The sequence below is a fragment of the Opisthocomus hoazin genome, chromosome 2, assembly GCF_030867145.1.
Source record: "Opisthocomus hoazin isolate bOpiHoa1 chromosome 2, bOpiHoa1.hap1, whole genome shotgun sequence".
Lineage (NCBI taxonomy): Eukaryota > Metazoa > Chordata > Aves > Opisthocomiformes > Opisthocomidae > Opisthocomus > Opisthocomus hoazin.
In genome coordinates this window covers 87,243,900-87,270,062 of record NC_134415.1, presented here as the reverse complement: position 1 = coordinate 87,270,062, position 26,163 = coordinate 87,243,900, and the positions used below count along the sequence as shown (strand labels likewise).

General features: G+C 36.4%; 1 long non-coding RNA gene across 1 annotated transcript; it reads left to right on the top strand.

The window, feature by feature from the left end:
- Nucleotides 1-5,226: 5,226 nt before the first annotated feature.
- On the top strand, nucleotides 5,227-12,072 carry LOC142365769 (uncharacterized). Its single transcript, XR_012766638.1, has 3 exons — nucleotides 5,227-5,307; nucleotides 11,237-11,328; nucleotides 11,947-12,072. It is a non-coding gene; the product is annotated as an uncharacterized LOC142365769 (long non-coding RNA).
- The last annotated feature ends 14,091 nt before the right edge of the window (nucleotides 12,073-26,163 follow it).

The following is a 26,163-nucleotide window of genomic DNA, read 5'->3' as shown; positions in this document are numbered from 1 at the left end:
TGTAGGAAAAAATAAGCAAAACAAAACCAAACCAAAATAAAACTAACAAAAAAGTAACTAGAATGATGAAAATGTGTAAGCTTTTCTTTGGTGAGTTAGCATCTGAAGCAAAGGATTGAATTTCTATTTGTATTACCCGGGTGCCATAATTAGATTGCTATTACTAGTCATATACCTATGAAAATTTTCAACCATGTTCGAAAAATTATCAGACACGTCCAGGGGACTAACCTGTGTATGCACTGAGGGATGTAAAAAGAATGTTCAAGCGATGTTAACATTTGCTTGACAGATATTTATAATAAAAAAGAATCTGAGAAAAGAAACCGGTGGTACTTTATCAGCACTGGATGACCCAGTCATGTGCCCAACGGGACTTCTAACTGACAGAGAAGCCTTTTGGCTGATCCGTAGAGCCGGCCCGCATCTCATGTGTGTTTGGTTAAATAAAACTCTCCACTGGGATGAGCAGTCATCTGGTCTCCATGATTACACCTGTAATGGTAAAAAAAATGGAATATGGACATTTGCTCAAGTGCTGGCTGATGTCCTCAGTGTTTCTTAGCACGATTCCTGACATGGGTTTGACATCTGCTAGTTCACCCTCACCTGATAATACACAGACACGGTCTGAAGATAATGCATTACCAGGACAGTTCACAAAAGGCTGTATGAATAACGTCATGCTGTCTTAAGAAGGGAAAGGAATTTATTCAAATGCATGTGAGCTAAGATCGGTTGTTTATCCTCATAGTGAGTGAATGTGCACAGATATGTTGTGTTCACAATGGAAACAAGGTCTCTCTCAAAGTAAGAAGGGTCCTACCTTATCTCACAGACACTGCAACAATAGACTCACAGACAGGAACTGTCCTAAGTTCTAAGGCATTTTGTTTTTTAATGAAATTAGAGATTATTTTGGTATGCATACTTACCACTACTAAGATATTACTATACAACTTATGATTAAAATGTAAATTGAGCAGCGAAAATAATGCAAGGCCACATTCTGCCTTCAGTTTTTGCCCATAGACATCAGACTACAAAAAGATGAATTCCATAAATGCAGGGAGGGAGAATATGGGTAATTTCAAAATGTCTTTCTGTGTTCAACATGTGTAATTTCTGGTACAGCTTTTTCTTTTACATTGGTTTCTCTTTGTCCTACATGCTTTGCGCAGTCAAATTTATAGTCACATCACTCAATCCTAATAACGTATTTTACAGTGTTTCCTTGTTAATCATTGCCTCTTTGTGTCTCATTGATTAAATATATATATATATTTCTAATACTATTTATAATTTTTGGTCTATGAGCTTACATTAATTAAAGATTTTCAGAGAGCTAGACCCTCATTCTTAAACTGAAAAACTGGTTTTGCTCTAATGCCATGAGACAACAGGTAGCAGCTAATGTTTATATTATTGATTAATCAGACACTAAAGCGATTAGGTTCTAAGATTGTTTAGCACACAAAAATCCATACTTATTGCATTAAAACAGATTTTGAGACCTTGTTTATTGGCTATATCCAGGGTCAGGCCTCTGGGATTTATTCAAGCTGAAATGTCTATATTATATGTGAACACAAACAAATCTGCTAAGAGGAATATCTAATGTTGGCAAAACAAAGGCAAATAATTGTAGTAAATTACAGGTCAGTAATTGAAAAAGACTACTTATGCAAACACTTGTAAATTTAGGAAACTGCCTAACTGTTAAATATGTTGAGTAAATGACGATGAAGTTTGGACTAGTACCCAATTTGGCTACGGTTTTCTTTATTTAATGGATTTTCTATTATGTATTCATTTTGTAATTCTCAAGGATAAAAAATTTCGTTGGTTTGACTATAACTTCTACATGTGTATTCAAACAGAACAAAATGTCTTACTGCTCTTCAGTGTACAATGTACTGGCTAGTGCAAGCAATTACTGGTTGCTCTTTGAAAGACAAAGTGTCATAGCTACTTATGCATGTGGAGAGGTGGGTCTTTGGCATGTGTGTTTGTGCATTTTTAGCTGTGTACATCCATGACAGTGACTTTCTAAGAGTGAGACACATTAAAGAAATGTAAAAACTGCATTAAGAAAATGCATTAATAAACTGCATTAAGAAAACCTTTAATTGGGGAATTTAAACTCTTGCCATATTTGTGAACTATCTACAAAAAAATAGCGTTTTTAGGTTTGTTTCATCTTTGTTGTAATTTGATATGCCATTTTGACACTTAAAATAACATGGTTTACTCAATAATCTTTTTCAGTTTCCTGCAAAAGAAGTCAAGACAATTCCAAAGTTCATAAGTCAGGTACAAAAAATTGGTTTGGATTCTTAAGAAACATTTTGAAATTTTTACCCAGTACTTTTTAACAGTTTTGCTGACTTGAGGTTCAGTCTCTGATTGTCTTATTGTAAACACTTGCATGGGTGTACATAATCCTACTTATAAAGAGTACACTCCTTTTTGTGCATTTCTTCTCTGATCAGTTGACTTAAGGAATATTTTTTCAGCGACAATTTTTCCTGGTTTTATCTCTGTTTGAAACCTTGGTATCCTTAAATCTTACGTAGTAATATCTTCTATACTAGTAAGTGATTGCTAGTCCACCTTTTATTATTGTTTAACTTGCCATCATCAGTAATTGACTGTATGTAGCATCATTTCTACGGCCCTTGTGGCTTTCCATCATTCATTTTGTTTTAGATGTGAACAGGGGAAGGAACATTTTTCTCTTCTCCAGAATTACAGCATTTTGCACATCATAAGCATTTCCACCAGGCCTCTCTCTGAAGCTTTGCCTTTTTCAATCTTCTTATTCTTCTTATATGCCCTGTCTTGGAAAATATGCGATATTATTGACCAAATATGTGCCCAGAATGAAGCTTTGCCATACTGCAGGTGGTGTTTTTGACAATAGTTTCAAGCTGCCCAGTGCTTGCTGTTGTTGCTCGTTCCCTTTTATTTCCCATGCATGCACCTCAAATAAGTAGGTGATGGTATGCAAGACACGTTTTCTTTCTAAACTGTTCTTGAAATTCAGTTTTCCTTTCTGTTAATAATTGCCAAGAAGAATCTTGACACAAACAAAGTCATGCCTCATGGCTTGTCGTTATGAGCTCAGTCTTTTAGTTCAAATGTCCTTCGCATTGAAGTGCTTTGTTCTGATTCCTCACCTCTAATATGGGAGCCCATGTTATGTTGTTGGAGGCTTTGTTGGCAGAAAAAGTTTCATATATCAATACAGTTCTGAGTTTTTTAGAAAAAAAAAACCCGTTATAAAAAACTTATTTAGAAATGCTTAAAACTCGTCCTGACTGATATGAAGCGGATGAGAAAATCTTTCCTTATACAAGGTAAAAACATCTGCATAGAGAGCTAGCGCTGGTATAAAAATGTTGATTTCAGTTGACACCCAAGGACATATAGAAAATATTTCCCTAATTACACAAGACATAAACTATAAATATCAATTGAAATTTGTTCAAGTATAGAAATATTACATATTAATCAACTGCTTGGGGAGCAGCCAAACAGACTGTAGAATTGCCTGTTTAGGAGAAGGATTTGCTGTACCATCACCTATTTTTTCCTTACACAAGTAGCTGTGGAGGTTATAAAGGACATATAGATCATCCCAGATCAAAAATATGCTACTAATACTGGACCCTGAGAAGGTAAATAAATTCTGAATACTAAACATTGAACTGTGGTTAGCTCATATGATTCAGATAAAATATGAGATGATAAAGACTGAAACTTTACTGTAGTGTATGGTGTATATATTTTAAACACGTCTACCCTCAACTCTTTTTAACATTAACTATGTTCCAGTGTCAGATTCTGCTACACTGTCTAGTTGATATGCAATGTATTTTCTTTGTCCAATACATTTCTGCTTAATTCTAACAGAAAGGTTGCTAAAATAGATTCAGTTCTGCTTCGTTTTCCGAGTGCCATTCTACTGGCAGTTCAAATGGTTGTTAATGCCATTTTGTGAATCTTTTTTTCGATTTCACGTGACTGTTCTTTTCAGTAATAAAATAAGCATTTAACATATAAAAATATAGTAAAGTATTTTGAAATAGAATACAAAATATAACAGACTCCATAAAATATCCATTGCCAGTAATATTAGCAAATACTTGTGTTTTATTTTTTTTCCTAATTTCCTGGTCTAACAGGAATTTAATATGCAGGATCATTTGCAAAGTTTAAAGGAAGGAAAAATCCTTTTCACATCCTGAAATCTTTGCTCTCATTTTCTTTCTTTTAAGAGAAATTTGAACTCTTGCTATAAAAAATGCTTCAAGTGATAACTTTTGATGTTTTACACCTTTAGATGTCTTGCATTTCAGGAACATTATACATTGCATTGTCCTCTACAAAGGGCACCTTTCCTTACTGTGCCATTATATTAACACTGATCTTGTGGTATGACCAAAGCCCTTCCCTCATACCCTTTCCATCTGACTGGTGCAGGAAGATGCACCTGGGACCTGGATCAGGTGTGTCACAGTGCACAACTACTGCTCTCTGAAAGAGTTCACTGTCCGGTAGCTTGACAGAGATAAGGCAAACACCAAAGAGGAGTCAGCAGAGCTTTTGTACTAGTCATGCCTTTATTCTTTGACCACAATAGGCTTCTCAAGGACTGCAGTAATTTACTTCCTTCTGCCTTTTCCCTCCCATTCCCACCACACACACAGAGCAACAAAGAAAGTTATCTCTCTGAGTCACCCACACAGAATCTGGCCACTTCTACTCCTGTCATGCTGCGTTCAGACTAGCTCTTGCATAGTGTCACCTAAGCTGAATATTTCTATGGGAAATAATCAAACCAGGAAAAATTCCATCAATCTTCCTCCCCAACAAATAAACAAACAAACAAACAAACTATGCATTTTTTTCTCCTTGGAAGTTTGCAGATTCAGAGGGTGACAAAAACCCGCACTGTTTGTCTTCTAACAGATTGTGAATTTCCCATGTGACATAGCTTGAGAAGATGGAAAATGTTTATACAAAGTGTCAGAAATGGCGAAGCTAATTTGTGGCATGTGGCATGTATGTTTCTGAACGAAAAATTTTGTCATACACCTACTGTTTGGCTGCACAATGTATGAGAGGACAGATCTTGTTGACACATCACAGCTGCAGCTCAACTCACTGTGAAATGCTTTGACTTCAACAAAATTCACACCATGTGCCAAAGAAGAAGAAAAAGGAGTATTATAGTCTCCATCTCTCTTTCAATGTCTTTCACTGAAGGTGAACGAGTCTGATTTTGCAGCTGTAGTGAGCGAGGTAAGCAAACCATCTCTGCTTTTTTTGAGTGCAGTCTCTAAAAGGAGGTAAATATGACCTACTACACACTGCTGTTTCACAGGAATGAGGGATGGAAGTCCGCCAGAGCTAAAGGTTGCCTAGAGAGACACCGGTAAGGAAAACGGGAAGAGTTGGCAGGCAGTGCTGGTGGTGAGGGATGCAGGTGAGGTACACATGCTTTCCGAATGAAAATGGTTGGTATAGCTTTGCTTGGCATTAAACAACATTGGAATGTAATATGCATTTATCACGCTCTTTTAAAGTCTCTCTCTGGAGCAGCAGACTTCCAAACCAGTGAATCTTCCTCCTTCTCTATTAAAAAAAATGCTCTCCTGTAAACATACGAGAATTGGCAAGGAGAAAAACTATAGAAGTATGACTTGAAAATACTCTTGTTCAGCTCAATTGCAAGTGAAGTCCTGACCATACATCAACCATAAGAGAGATGATGTTCTGCAGTGTTATTGGCTTCCATTATCACTCACTTCTCTACATCAGCATTCCCAGGAAGACAGTCCGCAACTGGCACCAGATGTTATCTGGTCAATTACTTTTGTCCTGCAGACTGTGTATGCTTTTCGTATATAATGCCATTTGGGTCAGATTAGCTCTCCTTCTGTTATGTGTTTTTCTGCTTTCTCATTTTGTTTTCATGAAACTGATGATTAAGTAAATAATTGGTAAATAGATTCAGAAGATAAAGTATCATTTCCATTAATTTTAAATTAGGTACATAATGTCTTTTGGGGACCAAGAATACTTTTCAATTATTTTAAAATGTTGTCAATTTATGTATACTTAAATTTTTTTACTGCAGTGTGTTCTGTGATATTTTGTAATATATGTCCATTTTTTTCTGACTTCCCTCTATAGCTGAATTGTTTTATTGTTAAGGTTTAAGGAAAACTGAACATGACTGTATTCTAATATCCTATGTCAAGCAGATATAAGATGGAAATTATATAGTATTTTCTATAATAATGTACTCTTATTATCACCTTCCACAGTGAATTTTCTGGCAATCCGAAGCGATGCTTTCACTGTGGTCAAGGATGTCTATGTTCTTAGAGTATGAGTTACTCCCATTTAAACTGAATCTACTAAGACAGGTTTCTGAATCTATCCTGACCAAATATCTGGTATCATAAGATTTGATAATATGAACTGTTCAAAAATGTTGTTTCTGTGGAATCATTCAGAATAACTATTAAAATATGTACTTAGACAGTGATCCTTAAGGATCAAATCTATTCCAAAATGGACAATCAATAAGAGCGTGCAAAACTATAAGAAACAATTTCCATTTTCAGTTTCATCAAAATGGCATTCTGATGTTGATATTCGTTTGAAGTTTAAAATAAAAACGTCTAGAAAAATTCTGATGAAATTTACCAGCCTTGAAATTTTTACTACTGTATTACAAAATAATTTTAAAAGTTCTGCCTCTTCACCTACTGTCAGTGTGTTCTGGATATACAACTTGTTTACCTCCTCCAAAAATTTTCAGAGAAGAATGGACATCCATCTTACGGAGTAGTTCTGCAATGACCAGTTGTCCTTGATTCCCAGGACTGGTTATACACTCGGCAAATAGACCATCTGCCATTCCCAAATTCCAAGAAATATGGAAAGGTCATGAGGTCACCTGTCCAGAACAAACTACAAAATAAGCTGTTTCCTGTCCTTGGCACCTCCCTACAAAACTCACCCTGTTTTGGAGTTTTGCCTCCTTGAGTTTGTTGCAGCCATACAGGTCTAATATAACCTACAACTGAGACATTTGCCTAGGGAGGGAAGACAGTAAGTGGTATTATCCTAGAATATTTGGGATGAATGAGATGGAAGGTAAATGGGCCCTGAAGTCCTACCTTAGTATAAACTAGTATTGAGAAAAGGCATCTAAATGTGGAAGCAAGGTTATGTTGTGATTTTTTTTCCCTGATAGTATCTATGCCATGTGCTTGTCTCAAACAGCTTCAATAAACTGAAGAACTCTAATTTTCAACCTTTCACGTCTAAATCCACTATACTCTAAATATCCAGACAGGGGAAAAGTAAGAAGAAATGCGTAAAGGAAGTCATGTTGCCTGAGCAAAAATTCCATCAAAGACACATCAGAATCCAGTCTCTAAATTCTTAAAGATGTTACTGGAGGTGCTAGCTGAAAGTCAGCGATTCCTTTGCATAATAGTGAATGACAGAAAATTAATAGTAATGCCTCAAAAATATTATTATTGTGAGGCACAATTTTTTACCTTTTTCCTTTTACTATTTAATGAGACCCTGCTAATGAGACTGAGACTAAGTAATCGATTTTCAAATGCTGACTAATTAAAGCTACAGAATTCAGGCTGAATCTGAAAAGACCTTACACAAATGAGATACTGAAATATCTCACATGATCTTAAACAAATCCTAGGGATCCCTAAACTTCTGCCAGTACAAACTATGATTGAAGGTTCATCAGTGTAAAGTTTCTCCAAAATGTAGGTAATATGTAGTAAATTTTATCTGTCTAAATGTGCCTTGGCATTCCCTTGGATTCCCTTGATATTTTCAGAGCTGATATCTACATCATAAGATTTTCTGTGAAATGCCCTGATTCCTGCAATTTTCTTGGAAAGAAGTTAAGTCACCACTTTCTTATTGTCTCTACCATTGCAGACTTTTTTGCCTCTAAAACAGAAGACACTTTGATTGCCCTAGTAAAAGCCCAGTTATCAGTTATACAGTATTGTGCCTTGATATTTTTCCATTAGAAATCACCCAGGGAGAGTTGATATTTTCCTGTACAGTGGTGTATCTTTACGAAGTGAAGGCTGTAGGCAGCTGGTCAGGACATTTCTAGGAGTAGGGGGAAAAAAGTGCTAATGTTTAAATCTTCTCAGGTTAATGATGATCATCAATTTTGATCCTGCTTATGTAGGGCTAATATAGAGCAATACTAGTAAAGTGTGTGGGTATATATATATTTCTATATCTATCTCAATACTACCAAAGAGTAATGCCTCTGTAACCCTTCTGCCAGACTTTATTGTCAGATGCGAGATCTGGTTCGAGTTTAAAAAAATCACTTCAGAAAACATAGAAATCTGCAAAAATTTTACTGAGCATTATGGAGATCAGTGAGATAACTCTCATCAGTTGCCCATACAAATCACATAGCTAACAAACTGGATTTTTATTAATAGAAAAAGAAAACTCTGACAAGGTAGATAAATAGGCTAAGAGAAACCAACTCTCAATTTGCAGTATCTTTCATTTGGAGGGGTAACTGCTGGGCACTCTGTTTTTTTCCTGTCTACTGCAGTTGTCTTTTAGTATGTTTCCATCTTGCCAAATAGCCAGATCTGTTTCAAGCTGATGTGACCCATTTCCTTGGCTTATTTCTGTTTATTGCTCTCATCTGCTGACAACCCACATTTGCTTGCCTTTGCATTGCTCCTCATCCTGCCAGGCATGCAGAGAAGACACGACAGAGGTATCTGCCTAGATACGGGGCACTGGAGTGAATGAGGCTTCTGGGCTCCAGAATGAAGAGGAATTAGAATAGAGAGGAATTTCAGGCCTACACTGGTGCATGGCAGTCCTAACAGGTATCCCTGGATTGCTTCCAGGCATCTTCCGCTGTGTTGCCTCTTTCCGCTCCCAGTTGAAAAGCTTTATTCAGCCCAGTATAGCTATGGGGAGTCAAACATGTTTTTTCCCCCTGCATGACCACACATCTTGAGTTAGGTGGTGTATAAATCTCTGATTGGATCTAGCCCCCATTTTTTGATTGGATTCATATTCATAAGGAATATACCAATACTTCTGATTATGCTGTCTGCAATCATATTTGAAATGAAAATTATGAAGTATGATTATGATGTATACCAAATATTGTACGATTTTCTCACGCCTGAAAGTCCCTTTTCAGTAATTGCTTTCTGGAGAGCTCTGTATTTTCTTTCTTACTGCAATCTTCTAAATTAATTTTCATGTAACCTTAACTAGTCCTTTCTTTAGGCTTATAATCTCTAAATATTGTAACATATTACTTGAAGTATTTGTAAGAAAAATTATCATTAATTAGACAAAGAAATTAAAGTAAAATTATATAAAAGGACATGTACAAGGGAGAATTTCTTAATGTATACACTGAAGCTCTCCCTGACCTGAGACTTTATGCACTGTACCTTATAAAAACATAAAGTCTGCTTGAAAGAGTTTCCTAATTTAAAAAGGCATTTGTCCTGAGAAAAAAATAAAAGCGTATGGCAAACAAACAAGTAGACAGATTATTGTAGCATGGTTTAAAATGAAAGGTACCTGACTTAACAATAGCCACTGATTTTAAATGTGCCAAAGGAAGAGCAAGATCTATGAGTTCTCAGAGGTTAGGATGAGACATGAGGGATGTCAGAAGGAGATCAGAATGTAAGTTCTGTGCTTTGTAAAATGGAAACAGACTGTGAGGTCCTTCTCCATTCTTCCTATGGCAGTGCTGTAAATGAACCTAAAAATGGATCTTTCCTCAGCACAGGAAAGACATGGACCTTTTGGAGCGGGTCCAGAAGAATGCCACAAAAATGGTCAGAGGAATGGAATATCTCTCCTGTGAGGAAAGGCTGGGAGAGTTAAGGCTGTTCAGCCTGAGAAGACAAGGCTGCGGGGAAACATTATTGCGGCCTTTCAGTACCTGAAGGTGGCTTATGAAACAGATTGGGAAAGACTTTTTACTAGGGCCTGTTGTGATAGAACAAGGATAAATGTCTAGCAATAGTGATCTGATTACGGCCCCAGCTAATACAAACAGAAATTCAATCCTTTGCTTCAGATGCTAACACACCAAAGAAAAGCTTACACATTTTCATAATTCTAGTTACTTTTTTGTCAGTTTTATTTTGTTTTATTGTTTCCTACAAGAAGACAACACAGGCTAAGACAAGAAAGGGTAGTGGTTTCACAATAAAAGAGGGTAGGTTTAGACTAGATGTAAGGAAGAAATTTCCTACAGTCAGGGTGGTGAAATGCTGGAACAGGTTGTCCAGATAGGTGATAGGTGCCCCATCCCTGGAAACACTGAAGGTCAAGTTGGAAGGGGCTCTGAGCAACCTGATCTAGTGGTAGATGTACTTGATTGTTGCAGGAGGGGTTGGACTAGATGACCTTTAAAGGTCCTTTCCAACCCAAATTATTCTATGATTATATGATTTTTTGAAAGAGATATTCAAAGTCTGAAGTTTACACTGACTGGAAAGATCAAGGGGCTGTGAAACCTGAACTCCTGCTGTTGTTCTCAGTGCACAGGGAGAAGTTGCTGGGACGATCAAGTTGCTTGATACTCTTGATGTCATATATATTTGTGTCTGCCTGTGTGTGGAAAAGAGAGGAAGACAAAAGTAAGTCTAGGAAGTGAGAAAATAAAGTCTGTCTTTTACAAATGGGGCAAAACTGAAGCTACTGTTTGTGGTGAGCAGCCAAAAAAGCTAAGGATTTTGACAGTCTGCCCTATTCTGGCTGTTTCTTCTAAAAGAGCAAGGGAGGAAAGTGCACTGATTTATCTCTTGCTGGTCTGATTGTCCTCTGGGGCAGGAACATTACAAGTTACTGTTTCAAATACAGGCTGTCACTGTAGAAGATAGAACAAAGAGAAGTGACTGAAAGTAAATAAAACTTGAATTCACACAGGTATAAAAGGACCCTTTTCTATAAGGAGGCAGTTATAAACATCACTCTGAATGGTTTGTGAGGCAAAAATAACGGGCTTGTTTCAGAAGCAATTGAGGTGCTTTCTGACAAAAATAGTATATTAGGAGATTAGTCTCCAAGGGATGGATAACCTTTTCAGATTCTAAGTATTTCTTCTGTTCTCATATGTAAGCTTACAATCTGTTAGTCTCAAAATATATCTGCAAACCCACAGGCCCACCTTCCTGACAGCTGCTCAAACAACAGAGCGGAGGAGTAGAGAAAAAAGACTGCACTGTCACCCGCCCAGCAATTCTGAAAAGCTCGGTAAGTTACTCATAAAATCCAGAAATGCCAGTCAGGGTAGGAGGGGGGACAGAGGCAGTGGGGGAGAGAAGGCTCTGAAAGTGCAACATTTGCAGCACACGCTCAAAAACTAAAGAGGCCAATTAGTATAATAGGTTTGAAATTGTTTTAGCACAGTCCTAAAGACAAAAGAAAAATTGTCCTTCAGAAATGGGGCTTTATTGTTCAGACGAGTATAGAGATGAACAATGAATTCTATCAGTTTTGGAGGCAACATTCCTTCTCCTTCATACCGGACCATACATTATTAATGAGCACTATTTTCAAGTGTGAAAGAACTGTTTGAAAAGCATTAACATAGTCTATTGGATGTGATTGACACTGTCATCCCTTTCATTTTGCTGTTGGCAAGAGGCATCCCTGTAGATTTATGTGCATCTGGACATTACTAATATTCTCCTTGTTATGCACTCTGGGCAGCTGTGATATGGAAATTTTTAGCAGGGTTTTTAGGAGGGGAGTTGACTGTTGTTATCTGCACAAAAAAGGAATTTTTTTTTCTTTTATATCAGCCTAAAATATTTAATGTCTCGTTCGTTATTAACTCTAATCTGTTTTCAATATGTGCACTTTTTAAAGGAATTTCATCAGGATTACGTGGGTTCTCCAGATATTTCCAGTGACTCTTTTCCAGAGAGACAGTTTATTTTCCAAGACTCATGTCCACTCATCCTGCTTCTATTTTAACCTTCATTTATTCAACCTGATTGCATTTTTAATTGGGTTGGTGCATCAAGGGCTGCATCTAGTGTCTGTCTGATGTTTAGAACTACTGAACTTCTTCTGCTTTGCTGGGGTAATGGCTTTTAATCATCACAATTAAGACCAGTGAAATTAAAAAACACTGAAACAATGCATGTAAATGACATACAAAACAAAATTACCAGACCTTATGGTTTTTTTTCAAGATAATGCTATTTATATTGGGTTTATACATAGATTTAGAACTATTTTTGTTTCTCAGGTCATATAAGAACATGTGTCATCGTTTTATATACATGAATATTGTAATGTATAGAAAGTAGAAAGGAAAAACCTACATAACAGGGTGAAAACTGATACTAAGTATGAACGATCATGTAGACATTGCATGAAGAGAAGAGTTACCAATATGGAGGTTTAGTTTTTCAGTGTTAGCTTCTACCTATCCATGTACAAGTATATAAAGTATATAGATACATACAGTCAAATATTGTATTCAGGAACCTTAACTATAGTTTTGGCTGTATTTTTTTAATCTCTTTTAATTTTGCTGCCCAGCCATTTCATGAGAGGTCCTAACCAGAACAGACCATAATGTGAAGGATCTGTCTGAAGTGTTGAGGTACGAGAGAAGGTAACGTCATTGGGCTAGAAGATAATAAGACTATATAATTTTAAAATATGTCTTCATATCTACAGATATTCTATGCAATGATGCAATAGGAAAGCCATGAATTTTTAACTCAATGCAGTGTGATCTGCCCCTCCAGTCTGTTCCAAGTAGTCTGTCTCCATATTCACAAAACATCTCACCTCATCACTGTTTCCTTTACATACAGCCTTACGTGAATACCAGTTTGCATCCAGCTATTAAAGGCACATCAGCAGCTGCTTTCTGCTCACAGTCAGCAGGTCTGCTCTTCAAATGACATGTCCACCACCTTCCTCAAAGGTCAGGCCCAGTTTCTCCATGGCAGGTCCATTTTTGGCCATCCCAGGCTATGAGAGTTCAGCACTGAGGTCCTTCCTGCTTGGCTGCACGAGGAACAGCCACTGCTCCACTAGACAGCCTAATTACACCAATCAATCATGCAAAATAATTCTCATGGCTAGAAGTGGAAAGGTTATAGCTCATAAAGACAATTGCCAACTGAAGACATGGGGAAAAAAATGTGAAGTCAATGTATAACTTAAAAAAAACCCAAACATACTATCCAACAAAATATTCTAAACTGTTCCTCTTAGTCAATTTTGGTTTTTGGGGCCAAAATCTAAGTGGTATTTATAAAATATAATCTTTTAAATCAGTAATTGTTTACAAGACTTAGTACCTTGTTTTTTTAATGTGCTTTGAATTTTAGCAATTCTAGATTCACAGCAATGTAGATTTAGTTATTTTAAGGACTAATTTCTACTTCATACTAAGATGACTTTGTGCCATTCTGCAGAGCATAAGATAGCTATGCAGAATAGTCAGAATAAGTTCTTTAATCAGAATTTTGAGATTCTTCCTTTTGTTTTCCCCAAGACTTGTTTGTGGTATTTTTGTATTTTGTTAATATTCACAGCTATGGGTCACATGGTATTGTTAAGTGGTCACTCTCAAGAGGACAGGCATATAAAGGAAGATTCCTTTACCTTTCACTGAGAAATTTCTTGCCACTTATCCTAGTTACTGTGTAAAGTTTGCTTCACCTCCCTAGAAGAAGAGTGGGTTTATGTCAAAGTTGTACTGCTATCAGCAGAGTCATCTTCACAGCCCACTGTGCTGGATCAAGGGCTTCCCAGGAACCACTCCTTGCACAGGTTCAGGACCCAGATCCATTCCTTGGTGTCCTGATTTCAGCTGGGATAGAGTTAGTATACTGTACTCAGTAGCTGCTGTGTTTCGGACTTGTACGAGAAGAGTGTTGATAAAGATGATATTTTCAGTTGTTGCTATGAAATCAAGGACTTTTTCTGGTTTCTCATATTCAGCTAATGAGCAGGTGTGCAGGAGCTAGGACGGAGCATAGACAGACAGATAGCGAAGATGGCCAATGGAAATTTTCCATACCACAGATGTCATGCTCAGTTTATGAATGGGGTTGGTTGGGAGGCAAGAAACAATCAGCTTTTTGGTTTTCTGGGAATTTGAATTCTCGCTTGGCTGGGAATTTAAACTTTTTTTTTCAGGTGGCGAATCGGTCGTCAGGTGGTGAGAAAAATTGTATTGCATATGGTATAATTTAAATATTCATTACTATAATTGTTATTACTATGATTAGAATTATTAGTATTTCCTTTTTTGCCTTATTAAACTCTCTTTATCTCAACCTACGAGTTTTCCCTTTTGTCCATTTCTCCTCCTCATCATGCTGCAGAGGAAGGGGAGGGGTGAGTGAGCAGCTGTCTAGCACTTGGTTGCTGGCTGCTGGGTTAAACTACAACATTTGGTATTTCTGAAGACATTACTATTAATTAGCAGGATTTAATGTATGAATGCCAAAGGTCTTTGCTGAGTAACTTCACTGCAAGTGTAGAAATATCATCTTCTTAAATGACTGTACAAACAATTTATTACCTTGATACTGCACAGATGTTACAAAACAAACTAATTTTATAACCTTGATACAATCATTATAAGTAGAAAACACATATGGATGAATACAGCCATTCATTTTATCATGAATGAACACCATGTTTTACAAGTTTTTGAAGTTTGCAGTGTAAATTGCCACTGTCCAAAATCTATCCTGCTTCCAGTCTGAAATGGAGGTGCTTAAAAAACAAAAAAGAAAGATTTAATGATATTTTGTGTTTATGTGAGAAGTTCAAACAGAAAAAAACACTTTCATTGGACATTTCCAAGTTAGGCTAAAATTCTTAGGGAATCCGGAGAGTTTGAACAAAGCTTCTCAGTGTTTTTATACATATTTACTGAAGAAAGCAAAGCAGTCACATTTTTCAATGCTGATAAACCTCTTCTTCCTATCTTGTGGTACAGTATACTTGCACATCTTCTGTCACCTCGATAACCCATGCAAGTGGATGATCACACAATTCTCTGCCTCTCCTATGATGTAGCTTTGCCTTTTCCTCATGGTTTTGTCTTATACTTAGATTTTGTAGCTTAATCCATTTTAGGAAATAGCTGAGAATTCAGAATGGAAAATTGGAATACTTGTGCTTCACTAAATCAAAACAAGAAGAGGAAAAAAGTTGTGTATTCGGAGCACAGGCTGTGATCCTATTGTGTAGTATTTTCCTTGCACAAAGCCCCTGAGTTATATGTATTCATGTCTAAATAACAGAAATTAATCTGCGAACATATTTTTGGCTCAGTTTTACTTGCACCAGACTGGGATATCTACACATAGCGTTAGATACAGATACTGGAAAGTGTTGTGGATTGTAACAATTAGTTGTTTCCTGTTGCTGGGATTTGGAGTACACAAGAGCTTGCTGACAAAACATGTCGCTCACCCCTCAGACAGAAGTGTAATACCAGGTAAAGAACAGAATTAGGGAGTGTCCTAGCAACTGTGCAAGTCAAAATCAGAAAAAGTGTCTTACTGTCAAAAAACCTCTAAGGGAAACATCCTGTATAATTTAATATCAAAAGAACTATAGAAATTATTCAAAACAAAGACTCCAGTACAGAACACTGGGTTTGCTACCATGCTCCAAGTCTTCTGCTTTTTAAAATTTTTTTCCACAGAAGTGTCACATAAACAGGATCCTTAAATCTTGTGGGAATCGGCCATGCATCTTGGAGTGGATTTTCATCTTTGTGAATCCACTGCTAGCAGAGCTCAAAGAGAGCAAAGTGAAGACCTCCAAAACTGTGTAGCTCAGGCAAGGATCAAAAGTTTTTTCCTGCAGAGAGATGCATTTGTCCTCTTGATGACTCATCTCTTGCCACTGCCACTGCCATGATAACTTTCACCACCTCCATATATAATAGATTCTCCACATTCTTTCTTCATTAAAAATGAAAAATAAACACACCCACGCACCCACACCCCCAATCCAGACAGATGCTGTTAAAAGTTAGCCATATAAAATTCAAGTGTTGGCCCTAAAGTTCATGAAGAAACTAATGAATGTTTCTGGAAATATTGGCTTTGAAACTTTAGACTGGATTTGGTACAGTTTAACAGTTAAATCCAAGGAATAAAGGCGAAGAAAGCTGTATTCACATATGAATATTTAAAAGCAATTAAAGCCTGCTCAGAGGAACCGGAATTTCTTTGTTTGATACCTTTCTAATTATTAACTAGATGATGCTGGGACAGCATGTGTTTGACCAGTGGAGATGATCAGATGTTGGCTAGAGGTGTCCTACAGCACTTGATTAACAGCGTTTCTGTGTCAATCACATTATTTCCCAAGGCTAGGTATGAAGACATAAAGTTAATAAATTCACTCTTATTAAGTGTTATGTATAAAACCACTGTCACATTTTTAAATACACTCAGAAGTCAGCCTGTAAATTACACATTTTTGAAATTGTTTTCAATTTGAAATTGTTTATTTACAGTGCTTTGATAATTATTTACTAACTCTTTAATATTTAATGTACTTTATGCATTTCCTTACACTTCTGTGGGGAATCTTCCTTGCTGAACAGTCTAAAGTAAATTCTAGGACTTTCATCATAAGGTTTTAGTCTGCTTCCTCTGACAACTTTCCATGAAGGAGTAAATACTGCACACCAGCTAAATATTCATAATGCTCTCACCTTTTTTTGCTGCTTAGTTAGGTTTGCAGAGAGTTATTTTTTTATGTCTGTAATCGATATGCCATGGCTGATGATTTTGATTGAAGTAAGAAGAGAAAAGAATATTTCCCACAGAAATCTGCAGGGAGAGTAATGTTTGAATGTATACAAAGAATATAGAGTGATTGCAGTTATATGCCTGAGGAAATTCAGGAGTAGAGGGTATTGTAGTAGGTATTCCAATCACTGCAAAATAGTTTTAAGTTAAAAAACAAAGTTAAAATACCAAGCTTACATAATACAGAGTAGTTTTGAGTTGTTGAGGTCCCTACCCACTCACTTTTGTACTTCTGTTTCGTAAGTGTATCATGTCTTCTCCCATTGCTCATTGCAGATTTTGTGACAAAATAAATAAAAATTACTGTGTGAATTCCTAGTTATTTCCTCATATCTTCAGCTGATGAAGCTTTGTATATGTGATCAAATGTTATGGATATAGCATGAAAAATCCTGATTGTTTGTAGTAGGCTACACGGGTCATTAGGTCCGTCTGGTTCAGAAGGGTACACAGAACATTCATTTCATATCCTCACATCACCAGACAAAAAATGTTTACAAGATGTTTAGTAAGTATAAGTCCTGCAATAGAATAGTATGAACTTCCCAGGAGGAAGATAAGGTCAAATGAATCAGCAGTATCTTTCTGCTATGGAAAGGGATAAGTTAAACTAATCTTTGAGGAAATAGGATTGTCATACGCTCCTTCCTATGAAATAGGTGACTGATTCTTCCCCTCCCCTCAAATCCAGTCTTCCTATTTACAAACTGGCAAAAGGTAGCTCCTTATTCTAAACCTGATGACCTAAGCGTGAACAAAATTGATCATCTCATATTGTATTCTATCCCATTTTTAGCATTGCTATCCTCCAGTGACATTGAAGCAGTTCCCCTTCTCCCCTAGGTTTCTTCACAAGTTTTCCAGAAGACAAGGGAGTAAATCCATCCTTGTTCTGGAATGTGCCCAGCACAAGCTTTGAACTATATGATTTTTGCACAACATAAGAATGCAGCATAAATACGGTGAAAACATTGCAGTGTAGTCTTTTCAAACTGCCGTGACAATATTAGATACACAAGACTGTTACTGCAAAAAGGAACTGTCTATCAGCATACGCCAAGTTCATGTCTTTTCTACACTTTGGGGTGCTTTCAAGAAGACAGTCAAAAAAATCACTATGCAAAACCAAGAAAGGATTGTATTCCAGTAAATTAACTAGCACACTGTTTATCACAGAAAGCACCCATTACATCCCTTACCCTCATTTTTCCCCCCTTTCATGATTAATGGCCCACAAACATCTGTTATGTTTATGTTTTTAAAAAATCAAATATTTTAATAAATAAACCCATTTTTTGGGTTGCCTTTGAAATACCTGTTCAAGCTGCAACTTTCACTATTGGCTGACCATTTTTAATGAGGAAAATATGTAAGTGGTTGTTCATATTAGTAAAACAGATCTTGGAATGCTTTCCTTCAATACTTGCCTGCTCTAGTTAGAAAGAAACAATTTTAAAAATTTATTAATTCAGCAGGAAGCCAGAGAAAACAAATCATGGTTTGGAATAATTGAATTTCTAAGGAAAAAATAAGTGTAAGTATAGCAGGCACTGGTTTAATGTGATTTCATGAAACTTCTCTTTTTTTTGCAATATATCCACAAACCAATCAGTTCAATAACATACACTTGAGGTTATCCCTTGACCCACTAAAATTAATGGGAGTTTTGCTAGTCACTTTAATGAGAACATGATGAGGCCTAATTTATTGTATCCAGGAAGTTGGTCCTTCATGAAAACAAAGTGGAAAAAGTGAGAAAGGTACGAAGAATTGATGCAACTGGACTTTGTCCAGGGTCCTGAAAAGAACTTATTGGTCTTATTATTTTGTTGTTGCCAAACCATCATCATGTTTTTCTTTTCATTCATCTTTTTTATCATATTTATTTTCTGTTGCTCCATATCTTTCCTGCCATTGTTATGTTTTAGTTATGATAGAATTCTCCTTTCCTACTCTCTAGGTTAGTAAAACTTAAAAGTTTCAGTGTTTATGACCCTAAATGTTTAATGAGATAGTAGTTCAGAAAATAAATATGCTTCACAGATAAAGATTCTTTCCATTTAAAGATAACCATACTCCTCAAATATTAATTAATATTCATCAGACTCAAGAAGTCACTGACGCTAAGTTTCAATATTTTAAACTAGATGTCACTATGGTCAGATGGAATAGAATTCATTATGAGATTAAGATTGTGGGACTGAATATCTGGATGTAGACATCTACAAGAACGCAAATTGTCAGGTCTTTCATTATATTTAATGGAGGTTTAGTCAATGCAGTTAATGGAGATTAGAGAGCAATTAATCTCATCTGAACATAAACAAATAAGGTGGGATTTGTTTGCTTAAATATTGCTGACTCGTGTCATTTCAAATACTGGAATGTATCTAGAATGTCTACACAAGGCTGACTGAGAAGTCACAATGTTATAGATGATCTGTACCTTCCTGGGGCAGCAGCTGGACACTGGGCTGGATGCAGATGCAGGACAAGATACCTCATAGTATCTGAAACAATTCCTGTATTGAACTGAATAACTCCCTAAACTTTATTACTTTTATGGCCTAATTCTCCATTGACCATGATATAATTTCTGACACCTAGTTTAGGTGATGGACGCCTTCTGACACCCCTGTGGAGAAGAATTATTTTTGATACTGTCCTGACTATTCAGTCACTCTCTAAGTTACTGATTAGTAAGCTAAATCAGTAATTTGGGACGCAAACTAAGGATGTTGATTTTGTTATCAATGCTTCAGTTCAGAAAAAATAAATCAAACAGTGCGCAGGCAGCTCTGTAACCACACTGCTGAATCAGGGACTTGGACTGAAACTTCTCATAGATTTTAATATCTTAACTTTTACAAATTTTTGAAAGATTTAGGCAGCCAAAAGCCTTTGACTTTGTGAGTCTATGTCCTTAATGATTACGCTAAATGCTTTATAGCATACATTTTCTAAGCCCGTGCTGTGAGAGGGATATCTGAATACACAGGTGCAAAGCACAGTGCTCTGGGACAGTCAGTTTACTCTGAATACACGCTTCCACAGCACGCAGTGAAGTCGTATTAAATCAGCATGTATGTTGAGCAGATAACTGCAGCACATTTTAACTCACTTGTCTCCATTTTTGAAGACTGCTATAACTATTAAGATATGATACATTAATGATACACCTTTTTATGAGTTTTAAGTATATATGTTTATCATTTAGCTGATTGCTATTCTATCTAAACAGTGGCTCAATAGTTCTGTTTTCCTTTTGTGACATTTTATCTTGTGAAGTTTTTCCTTTCAACTATTTTTAGGTGTATTTTTTTTTGTATCTCGTTTTTTTTCTCCCAACTTATTTGTTTTATTTGGTTTAAAGTTCTTCTGGTATAATTCCAGAGTAATTTTCTGGCTTCAGTGGAATTTCTCCAGATATATATTGATGATTAATCTGAAGGAAGATTTTGACCATAAGTCTCTTTCTCCTTTGTATTTTTAATATTTTGAACTTTCCACTATCTTACATTAGTCCTTCAGCAAGAGCTTCTTAAGCCCCAGGACAACCCTCAAAAGCAGTCTAAAAGCAGTGGTTTAGGCAAAAAGAATGCCTGACCTATTCTATAATGGGAGCATGCTATTTGCAGATAAGGAAGCATGAGTTATAAATTTCCTGCCGGCAGCTCATGATGCATTTGAGAGTTATATATTCACATTCTCTAGCCGGAAAGTGCCTCTTTTATACAGTGGAGAGGGAAAACAAACAATTAAACAAACGTTTTGCTTCCTATTAATAGGACATTTGAATGGGCTGCCACAGAACACTACAAAAGGGTAATCTGGCATTCTCTGATGATTCTCCGACTGTAGAAACGTACTATGGGTATTTATTGGTTCAAACAGCTTTAAAATGGGTCTTTAATAAGAAAAATTATAGGTGGAAATCAGACTTCTGTTGAAAGTAGGAACGAGTACGGTGGGGGATGTTCCCTAGGGAGAAGTTGCTAGAAGATATGTGTCATTGTTAAGACGGCAAGGCTTCAGGTTATACATCTAACAAAATATCAAGCCATAGAAATTGCTTCTATGGCTCTTTTCAAAACCTACATTTCTCACTCCTTAAATCTATTTATTCAAATAGGTCACTTGAAAGGCAAACTCCACATTTCCAAGGAAGATAGCACACAAAATTTCATTTAGTGCTTCTCTGATTCCTGTAAAAATAATACAGAACCATGTAGGAAATCAACATTCTTATTTCTTCATGTAATTACAGAAAAGCTTTATTTATAAGCAAGACATTTAGGTGTATTTTGAGAAGTGCTACTAATGTCAATTCTATCCATGTATAGCTTGGAAGCACTTGAGGGGTTACATGGAAGTGGTCACGCAAGAAGAGCAGTATGCCATCATCATCTACAAAAAACAGAGGTCAAGTTATCTCAGACGGGATCTGCAGAAAAGAGTGCAAAGACCCAGGCTGTAGTAATGTCAGTTAGGAAAGAGTCCTATTTAACCATAATGCTCTGTAACTCCAAGGACAAAGTTGTGTTTCGAAGTGACTAACACCATACTGTTTAATCGTTTTCCCTGGTGAAAAAGGAGGCGAAGAATGTCAATTCAAGCAAATACTGTATGCTGTAACTTAGACCACTGAGTTCTTTTTCCTTGAGCTACTGCAGCAACCTAAATTATATACTGGTTGTCTGTTCTACAAAAAAGGTAAACTGAAGAGACCAATGAATATTTTTAATCACTTTTATGGGTCAGGATAAAAGAGATTTAAAAGGCACTCAAAAGTGATTTTGTTTTGTTTTTCATATAGGAGTATACTCCCAGCTGAAAATTTGCTTAAAATAGATTAAGAGTAGGTATAGGCTCATTTCTTTCATAATCTTTTCCTGGAGTGGCCAGATAGAGATAAGTGAGTGATGATTTTTTAAGGTGGGTTGGCCTTTCAGAACGTGATCGCAAATTCATAAATGGCATCACTTTAAGTTCAGTTCCCATTTGTGTTGAAAAATAAATATGGATTCTTCAGCAGAATGATTCAAAAAGTTAAGATGAATTGACAATAGATTGCTCTAGTCTCTTTACATTTGAGTCAAAGGACTAGACCAAGTATTTCATCATTCCATTTTCCCCCTTCTTAGAATAATTATTTATATACTTCATTTTAAAAAAATTAATTGCTTTTTTCCTTTTTAAGATGTAAAATGGGATTTGAGGGGTTGGTGGGGGATGAAACTCTGCCATAATGGAATGTATACCGACATCCAAAAGACATTAAACATTAGTTGTCCTGCTGGAAACTATTACTACCATGCTGCTAAGAAAGAGAAGTCTAGTACCTCTGGATGGTGATATACTAAAGGATCCTATGAACTCATCCAACTTCAGATATGACTAAGGATTTAAACTGATGCAATTTACCTGTAACATTCTGAACCTTCAAAACCTGAGATAGTATCACATTTCTAACAAGAAAGTCTTTAAAGTTTATACTGTCCCAGAAAACATAAAAAATATACATAATAAGAAATCAAGCAGAGAAGAATATATGATTAGGTCCACCTAATAAATAACCAGTAGCTGAAGAGCATGAGGAATTTTTTTCTGCCTGGGCAGTTCTAAGTAAGGTAGTACTGACTGATGTGGCAAGCATAGGTTTATTAGAAGGACATATGCACAATTACAAGTTTTTTAGATAAGGAATGGAGTTTTCAGGAAGTTTGCACCATCTTCAGACTTCTTATAAAGTACTTAATCCAAAATCCACTAAGTCAGACAAGGTAGATCCTCACCTTTTGACACTGTGGAAACTGGAAGTAGATCTGGAAGCCTAAATGCCACCTTGTATTTTGTGCTGATAAAGCGTGGCTCAATTGCATTGCACGCTCTGTCTCAATAGGAAATTGCTCAGCACTAGAATTTAAGTTCTGCCAAAACAGACCACAGGTAGCTGTGGCCTCCTGTGAGCATTCAGGAGATTAGAATGGTCCCAGCAAGTACTGTGGTGAAGGTCAAACGCTCTCTGCAGACAGTACTGCACACTATCCCGAATGTCTCTCTGACATTCAGGGATTTGGCTTCAGCCTTGAATGTCACGAAAGAAACGACATGCAATACTCAGGCTGGAGCATGCCTCCTGCAGCACTTCATCTTAAAATATTTCTGGGAATTAGGCAGAGTTTGACATAATTTGTACAGAATCATTTATGACTCCCACAGAACACTAGTATGAAAGAAATGTTATCACAAAGCATTGACTTAACAAAAAATTAGGTTGATTTTTATCATCCACTTTATTTAAAAAGAGATGTATGAAGCCTTCTGTAGTAGTGTGTAAATCATGCTGTCTTCTGAATTCTTAAGCATAACTCACCACGCTCCAAAGTTAAGAGCAAGGATGCAGAATCCAAATAGATGTAGTTACATGGGGAGTGCATGTTATTGTCTAGAATCTGTGGCTATGTCTGTGCTAATAATGAAACTGCACCATAAACTATTCTTCGGCCCTGCTGCCAGCTGCCTTGGCACAGCTTATTTCCGTACAGATAATTCTCTTTTGTCCCAAACAGTTGTAACTGCATCCAGATTGCTTGACAGGAAGAGTTCCTGGCCCATGCTAAGCATCAAACTGTGCCTGGGCATAGTGTCTGACTCTGAGTGCTAGTTGATCAGTCCAAAATTATTTCAGGGGCCATGCTAAGAATTTAACAATATGAATGACCACGTATCAGTAGTCTGCAAGTCTGTGCACTGGCCCTGTTTAGTTTGCCAGAACACATGCATTCCATATTTTTTGGTATCTGCCAGTGGTGTTGTATGTATTTGTGTTGGGAATAATGGAAACAGCAAACATGATGGTACGGATATCAGGATGAAGTGAATGGAATTGGCTTATGGTGAAACAGGAGTTGTGCAAAACTTGTGAAATTGGTGGAGGGCGAATTTTCTTCTTCATTAACCTTCAGGTTAAATACACAGAAGATGCTCCTGTTGTATGTGAAATTACTTTTAATATGTTTGCTATTCTGTGCTGTCTGGCACCGGATCTTTTAAGCTTAGCAGCCTGACATTACATTTACCCTGTATGTGGATGAATACAAAAAACTTTTTAATACATTGAAGCAATCTATTATGTGTTTGTTCTGCTGTTGGGAAAAAAAATGTCCACAAAACAAGTGTATAAGAAATAAGATTCTTTCTGAAACCACTTCAATATGATCAGCTTCCAACAAGTACTGAGGTCATTGAGCATTATACATGATGTTACACAACGGATGGCACTTCAGGTTATTAGCACAAAGTTGACAGCCAAACCTGATTGTGACATACAATATAAGTACTTCAGCCCGTCTACAGAACAGAAAAACGCTCTCACCCTATTGTGTATGAAGCACATAAACATATTTGTATACTCTGGACAGAGGGCATATTTAAACAGGGGCAAAACCTGCTTTGATACAATTGTCAAAAGGAAATACATGTGAAAATACATGTATGGCCATTATTATTCAACCAATCCTTTTTTGCTTTAGGGTAAGCTGAGTAATAATATATATTGCGTATTGGGGAAAAGGAAACAAGTCCAGAAGTTGAGATATTTAATATTCAGAAAGAATGCATAATTGTACAAAGTACATAGAACTCCTGTCTTATTAATGTTAATACCAATAACATTAAATGCCAAAAATCAATATTTGCTAGGGCTATACTGTATAGAACTACTACACACTTCTTCCTTTAAATCATTTTAACTCTTTACTGCTGTAAAGACACAAGTAAAGCCTCTTCAGAAATGTTCAACAACTTACACAAATGAAACCTGCAAGATTCTTACAAGTGAAACTCTGGTAAAAATATTACTAATTCCCAATAGACTTTGCAAGAAAGCCACTTTTTGGTTGGTTTGTTGTGGTTTTTTTAGTATAACAAATACAGAAAAAAATTCAACTACTTTAAATAATATATGTTAAAATATATTGCTCAGTAAATCTGCTCACGTTCTTCTTTCAGACTCAACAAAGTTGTTTCTGCTACATGTAAGCTCAGTTACATGCTACTTGGGTATGTCTTCTCTCACACACATGTTTTAGTACAAGTTCAACCAATTCACAGTTGCTGTTTCAGTTTCAATAACATGAGCATAGCGTGTGAAAGTCAAATTCCTCAAGATACAAAGACCCTTTATAAATATTCCAATTTTCTGCGAAATAGTCTGGGTCTCAGTAACTAATAACATTTCAGCCTGTAGATTAATAGTTGACTGGATCTCCTAAGATGTTGATATACTGGAAAACTGTAACCTCTTCTCAGAATGGTACAGGCTATTAGCACATCCCCTGTTACTGTTTCTGTAATGTTTTACTCTACAGAACAGCATCTGTTTTGCTCTTAGCTCAACCAAGGTGAGAAAATCTACATCTTTGCCTCCATTGCTATTTCATCTTAAACAAAAACAGATTCCCAGTGTGGTGCCTGTAGCTGCCTGAAGATTCTACTGACAGCATTGCATCTAGAAATGACAACTGCTTATGCCTCAATGCTGTCTTACTCCATGAACATATCAGAGTGGACCAAATAATGAATAACACATTGGAGAACAGGGCAATATTGTTATTCTTTCGTAATATTTCAGTCAAAAAGAAATTGACATGTAGGTTTATCCCAGAACATTGTCTTTAAATTTTATAACTAAAAGCTTTACCACCTTTCCAGATGGCTGACTGACCTTACCGTCTTTCCAGAAGGCTGACTCGATGCTAAGCAAAACGTGAATAACTGTCATGCATTTCCTTGTAATAAAAACTTTCAACATGTTTTTTTAAACTGTTACTAAATATGTCTAGTCATTATCATACTCTATTTCTACATATTTCTGGACTCCTGTCTCACCTTGATGTCTGGAACTAAGCAAAAAACAGGTGAAATCCATGACTTGTATCCCTTGCTACTCTATCTTTCTTTGTGAGATAAAATTAGTCCCTACAATATAAAACAAGCTTAAGACTGTGAAACTGCTGAATTCCACTTAGGCATTTGTTAAACTGCCGTCTTAAGTTGTTATTTTATTTAAAATATCCATTACAATATTTTATCCTTATAGAAATCATTTTATGGTGAGTCAGCTACACAGTATGGATTTAGAGCAACTTTTAGTCCAAAGCACAGTCTGGACTTATTCATTGCTCTCATTCATAGGCGTAGCAGAGGTGTCACTAATGTGTCTAAATACACCATCTGATTCCACAGCTTAAACTAAAAACCTCTCACAAAC